Consider the following 7,158-nt stretch of genomic DNA (forward strand, 5'->3'; position numbering starts at 1 on the left):
TATTCACATGAGTCGCTGACATTACGAAAAACCCCTCGGGTTCTACACAACCTAACCCGAGGTCCTTCTTCTACCTTAAACAGTAGCCGCGGCGAAGAAAAGGGCGGAGGGGCTTACCGGCGGCGAGACTGTTCCGGTAAAGTGGCCGAGGGTGAAGGGGAGGTCGCGGGGATCACAACGGTGTGCGGAACACCGTCGGAGATGGCCGGAGTCGGTCGGTCCACGCGCGCAGGCGGGGATGCTCGTCGGCGGCGAGGAGACCGGCCTGGTCGCGGCGAGATAGTTCAATCAAATAGGTCAGGGAGGTCCACGGGATGCCAGAGAAGACATGAGCGAAAGGAATCGGGCGGAGACTCACTGGATAGCTCGGTCCACGCGCGGCGGCGGAAGACCGAAGTCCGGTGAGGTTGATCTCGGGCCTTCGGTGAAGTCCGGTCGGGTCCGAGGGCTTGGCAAGCTTCACGGGCTACTGGCGGAGCTAGCCGAAGCACTGGTTGGGCTGGAGGGTGGCTGGAGTGGGCTGGCCACGGCGGCCGTAGCTCTGGCGGCAATGGCGGGCGGAAATGAGCTCGCCGGAGCTAAGGAACGGTGGCTGGCCGGTGAGGGTGAGTGCGGGGCGAAGAGAGGTGCGCCCGGGGAGGCTTTATAGGCGCGGGCGGGCACGGCCGAGGGCGTGGGCGCGCGGCGGACTTGACCGGTCGCCGGGGCGAGCGCGCGCGCGGGTTGGGCGAGCTCTGGCGTGCCGACCAGGGTCGAACACGTGTGCCCGTGCGTTCTGCCCAAGCTCTGGCGCGTGTGGTCGCTCATCCGAGCCTGCTCTCGCCTTGGTCAGTGCACAAAACCTCTTCTCCTCCCTACAAGCTACCATTCTTGTGTGGAGGTCATAGGATTTTGCCTACTGGTTGCAGAGATATGGAGCCAGGAAATCTGGTCTGTCTCCCTGCCCAAACCCGAGGCAAATCCCAAGTTTTGTCGTGTCTAGAGCTCGCGTCCCAATGCCATCTTCTGGCACACGACAGAGGGGTTAGTTAGACACAATTTTGTCAATGGGGCCATTAGGATTCGAGTTAGGGATCAAGGTGAACATCCCTGATCTTTGGCTCAAGGTCTGAATTTCAGAATTCTGAAATTCAGAATTCCCAATGAGTCCCAACAAAAGAAGCTTGATTTGGGGGTTTTCTTGAATTATTTTGGCTAAGCTTTCTCAATCTATCTTGTTGCTTATCAAATATACTTTAACTTATATAATTGGCTCAACTCAAAATTTTAAACTTTTCATTCCCTTTTGCTTATTTTCTTGAATTTTGTTCATGGGGTTCACTTAGGGTTCTTAATTAGGGTTGCACATTCTTATCCTTTAAGAGACTCAATTGTCTTGATCATGACACTTTTAAGCATATACTTGGTGAATTCTTTCTTACTTAAGTTATTTTGATGCTCATGCTTACTTTGGTTCACATAAAATAATGGTTCTTAGTTTGGCTTTTTAAGAGAAACCCTAGGTGACACTGGGGTGTCACAGCCTTCCCCCCTTAAAGGAATCTCGTCCCGAGATTCGGGCCAGAGTCCTTTCGAGGTGAAGCGAAGGGTGAGACTGATAGGAAAAGGGTGGGGATTGTTATTATTAGGGCAAAACTGCTCTTCGAATGTCATTCTCTTTGCAACTTGAGAAGGAAGTCCTTTTAAGTTTTACTTTATAGTTACTTCATTCTGAATTAAGATCATATTTTTGGAAATTAGATTCGAAAGGCAGGAGGAGGGGTTGGGGGTGATTACATACAAGCTTCCTTAGGTAGGCAATCGGGGAAGTTGGATCTTAAGAATTCCTCGGTTTCCCAAGTAGCTTCCTCCTCTGAGTGATTACTCCACTGGACCTTGAACATCTTGATTGATTTAGCCCGAGTTGATCTTTCCTTGCAGTCCAGAATCTTGGAGGGGTACTCTTGGTACGAGAGATCTGGCTCTATCTCCAATTCTGGCTCTGCTATGATCTCAGTCGGCAATCGAACACACTTCTTCAGCTGAGATACATGGAATACGCTGTGAATGGCAGACATCTTTGAAGGTAACTTCAACTTGTATGCCACGGGTCCACATGCTTCTATGATCTCATAAGGTCCAATGTAACGAGGGGCTAGCTTGCCTTTGATCCCAAACCTCTGCACTCCCTTGGTGGGTGATACCTTGAGGTATACAAAACTTCCCACCTCGAACTGGAGAGGTTTCCTTCTTCTATCATGATAGCTCTTCTGCCTGGCCTGAGCAGCTTCTAGATTCTTCCTGATTAACTTGACCTTCCTTTCGGCTTCAGTCACCAAATCAGGTCCAAAAACTTCTCTTTCACCAGGCTGAGACCAATTGAGTGGTGTCCTGCACCTTCTTCCATAGAGAGCTTCAAAAGGTGCCATCTTTAGGCTGGATTGGTAACTATTGTTATAAGCAAACTCTGCCAAGGAGAGGTGCTTATCCCAGTTCTTGCCACAATCGATCGCACAAGCTCTCAGCATATCCTCCAGAATCTGGTTTACCCTTTCCGTCTGACCATCAGTCTGTGGGTGGTAAGCTGAACTCCTGATTAGCTTAGTTCCCAAAGACTCTTGCAATTGTTCCCAAAATCTGGCAACAAATTGGGCTCCTCGGTCAGAAACAATGGTCCGAGGTAATCCATGCAAACACACGATCCGGTCGATATACAATTCTGCATACTTCTGAGCCTTATCAGTGGTGTGCATAGGAAGAAAATGTGCCACTTTCGTCAATCGGTCCACAATAACCCAAATTGAATCATGATGACGAGAGGTGTTGGGTAGACCCACAATGAAATCCATGCTGATGTCGTCCCACTTCCACGAAGGTACGGACAGTGGTTGCAAAGCTCCAGCGGACTTCAAGTGGCTTGCCTTTATCCTCTGACAGGTGTCACACTCTGATACATACTGGGCTATCTCCCTCTTCATTCTGGTCCACCAGTACAAAAGCTTCAAATCATGGTACATCTTGGTGCTTCCCGGATGCATAGAGAATTTGGAGAGATGAGCCTCATCCAAAATTTTCTTCTTGAGATCCTAGTCCTTAGGAATTACCAATCTGCTTTTGAACCATAACGCACCCTTCTCATCCTGACGGAAACAATTATACTTCTCAACCTTCTGATGGAGATTCTTCTTGATAATTTGCACTCCCTTGTCACTGAGCTGGGCCATGATAATCTGGTCTTGCAAAGCTGGCTCAACAGCAATGTGAGACAAAGAACCAGAAGGAATCACTTTAATCTGCATCTTGCTCAACTCATCACACAAGGTGTTAACATGAGAATCCATCAGAATACAGTTGCATTGCAACTTCCGACTCAAGGCATCTGCTACCACATTAGCTTTCCCTGGGTGATAATGTACCTCCAGGTCATAATCCTTGATCAGCTCTAGCCATCTTCTCTGCCTCATGTTGAGATCAGCCTGAGTAAAAAATGTACTTAAGGCTCTTATGATCAGTGAAGATGTTGCAGTGGGTTCCCATTAGATAGTGCCTCCACATCTTCAATGCATGAACCACTGCTGCTAACTCAAGGTCATGAGTGGGATAATTCTGCTCATGAGGCCTGAGTGCTCTTGAGGCATAAGCAATGACTCGGTTGTCTTGCATCAAGACACAACCTAGCCCGGTGCCAGAGGCATCACAATATACATCAAAAGGCTTGCTGCTGTCGGGTTGCGCCAATACTGGTGCTGTGGTCAGATGCTGCCTTAATGCATGGAAGGCATCTTCGCACTTCTGACTCCACACAAATTTGTCTTCTTTCTTCAGCAACTCAGTAATAGGCTTCGCAATTCGAGAGAAGTCCGGAATAAATCTTCGGTAATAACCAGCCAATCCCAGAAAACTCCGAATCTGGCGAACAGTCGTTGGTGGCCTCCAGTTCATCACCTCTTGCACTTTATCAGGATCAACAGCTATTCCAGCCTGAGAGATAGTGTGACCCAAGAATTTGATTTCCTTTAGCCAAAAATCACATTTGGATAACTTGGCATAAAGGTGGTGATCTCGCAGACGTTGAAGTACTACATGCAAATGCCCGGCATGTTCTTCTTCGTTCCTTGAGTACACCAGAATATCATCGATGAAAACCACCACGAACTTGTCCAATTCTGGCATGAAAACAGAATTCATCAGATACATGAAATATGCTAGTGCATTTGTCAGCCCGAATGACATCACCAAGAATTCATATAGCCCATATCTGGTTGAGAATGCCGTCTTCGGAATATCACTTGCTCGTATTTTGATCTGATGGTAGCCAGAGCGAAGGTCTATCTTGGAAAACACCTTGGCCCCGACCAACTGGTCAAAGAGAACATCAATACGAGGCAAAGGATACTTGTTCTTGATAGTTACCGCATTAAGAGGGCGGTAATCTATACACAGCCTCAAGCTTTCATCCTTCTTCTTCACAAACAGTGCTGGACAGCCCCAAGGCGAAGTGCTTGGGCGAATAAATCCCTTATCCAGCAACTCTTGCAACTGCTTCTTCAACTCTGCCAACTCAGCGGGTGGCATTCGGTAGGGCCTCTTGGAAATTGGGGTCGTTCCCGGTTGCAACTCGATGGCGAACTCAATATCCCGGTCCGGTGGCATTCCTGGCAATTCATCAGGAAAGACATCTGCATACTCACAGACCACTGGGATCTTCTTCAGGGGTAACTCCGTCATAGAGAAAGCACATGACTGAGAAGAACCCTGACTAGGCAGAATCAAAGTGAAATTCCCGCAGAAGGGAGAATTAACTTCCACGGTACGACTGGCTACGTCGAGCACAACTTGGTGCAAGGTCATCCAATTTGCTCCTAGAATAATGTCCACATTTTCCAATCCCAACACAAGAAGAGTGGTTTTGATAATGTGGCTTCCCAGTTGAATAGGCACACTTTGGTTTAATTGATTAGTTGCAATTTTACCCCCAGCTGGTGTGACTATCATGAATGACCCTTTTGAGTGAGAGAATGGCAGTTTGCAATTAGCACTGAACTTTTGGCTAATGAAACTATGAGATGCACTAGAATCAAACAGAATTAAAGCAGGTTGATTATAAACTGAAAAGGTACCGGTCATGATAGGAGCTCCTTCTGGCACTTCCTCTAGAGCAGTGAAGTTGAGCTTCCCTTGCCTGACTTGCACCTTCTGCTTTCTTCCCTTGTCTTGATTTGGTGCTGGCATCTGCCTCTGCTGGTTCCTGGGACAATTCTTGGCATAGTGGCCCACATTGCCACAAGTGAAACACTTGTTCCCATTGCCCTGGCGGAACTGCTGCTGCTGCGGAGGCTGATTGTTTCCTGGGGCGGGAGCTGGATAGCGGTTGGGTGCCGGCTGCTGCTGCTGCTGAGGTGGCCTGATCACCCATCTGCCTACCTGCTGCTGAAAACCCCTGCTCTGATTGTGAGAAACAATCTGGAACCTCTAAGCCTGAGCGGATGGTGCTGCCATTGGTGCCTTTCTCTTCTTCTCTGCCCGGTGAGCAACAATGCAATCCTCCTGAGAGATGGCCATGTTGACCAACTCATTGAAGCTATCGACCCGGACAGTGTTGAGTCGTTCCCGCAGCTTGGTATTGAGACCCCTGCGGAAGCGATCCCTCTTCTTTTCATCAGAATCAGCATGATACCCTGCATACTGGCATAAGTCATTGAAGGCTTGCGCATACTGCAGTACCGTGCGGGTTCCTTGATTGAGGGCCAGGAATTCGTTCAACTTCCGATCAAGAATGCCAGCTGGAATGTGGTGCCCTCTGAAGGCAGTCTTGAATTCCTCCCAAGATACTTCACGATCATCGGGGAGCATAGCACGGAAGTGATCCCACCAAGTCCGAGCAGGGCCGCGAAGCTGCTGTGCGGCGAAGCGAGCCTTGGCCTCATCAGGGCAGTCTCCTGTGAGGAGGGGAAACTTGGACTCGACGACGCGAAGCCACACGTCGGCGTCCAACGGATCCTCTGCCTTGGTGAACAAGGGCAGCTACGTGCTCAGAAACTCCTGGTATGTTGCCATAGCCAGAGGTCGCTGATGCTGGCCTCCACCAGGATGCTGAGGGTGGGGCTGGCGCTGCAAGAGCTGTCGCAGAATCTCATTCTGCTGGGCCATCAGCTCCTGCACTGTGGGAGCTGGAGGAGGTGGCGGGGGAGCTTGCTCATTTTGCCCGCGACGCTGCCTCGCTGCCATCTGAAAACAGAGATTGTCGCCATTGTTATCCCAATTCACATTTCCGAACGACAAGATATCATCTCATATGGAAGGAAAATGCCATAATCATAATATTAGGTTCGAATGAAGATAACATGGTGACAAGGATCCCACAGATATCAAAAGTTTATAGGGTTACATTAATCAGGGGAAGGTACCCACAAGCCTAGTCCAAAATGTGATACCACTAAGCTCGCATAGGTTTCTATCCGCCTAAAAATGTCAAAGCGACTGCTTAACCCTGAGCGGTGGAAGCGACACTAGATACGGGTGAAGGAGGTATCGTGGAGGTAGTCCCATTGGCACCAGGGGCTGGTCCTAGCTCCTCGGGAGCCTCTTCTCCCTCGCTTCCTGCTTCATTGGCCTCCATCTCCAGGTGGTGCATGTCCAAGTGGTCATTTGCTTCCTCGAGTTCCCTCTGCACGTCGTGAAGCTGGTTCTCCAAGACATCAATAGTGTTATCTCGGATCTCCACTTGCTGCTCCAGGGTGGTAATACGCTGGTTCAGCCTCTCCACCTGCAGATCCTTTTCCACCAACTCTGTGGATAGGTCGACCACAAAATCTTCCCGACTGTCGAGGGTGAGCTTGGCAGCCTGAGCGGTGTTAGCAAGAAGTGTCATAGCATCGCTCTGAAGGGCCTGAAGGCGGTACAGCGCACTCATGCACTGAACAGTGATCCTCCCAACCAAGTCAGGATACATTGCCCACACATCCTTCACATGGCTCACGCGGTTACACCACATGGGATCATCCTTCTTCTCAGCGGGGAAGAGTCCCAAGGGGTGCATCACCATCTCCAGGGGATGGTAGCCACAAAAAGTCGTCAGAGTCTTCATGGCTGCTGCCTCAACGGTGTCGTCCGTCCTGAGTCCAATCGTCTCAGAGTCAAGAGAACGCCAACCCGGCTGAAGGGGATGAGCCTCCAAAG

The sequence above is a fragment of the Zea mays genome, chromosome 4 (genome assembly GCF_902167145.1).
Source record: "Zea mays cultivar B73 chromosome 4, Zm-B73-REFERENCE-NAM-5.0, whole genome shotgun sequence".
Classification (NCBI taxonomy): domain Eukaryota; kingdom Viridiplantae; phylum Streptophyta; class Magnoliopsida; order Poales; family Poaceae; genus Zea; species Zea mays.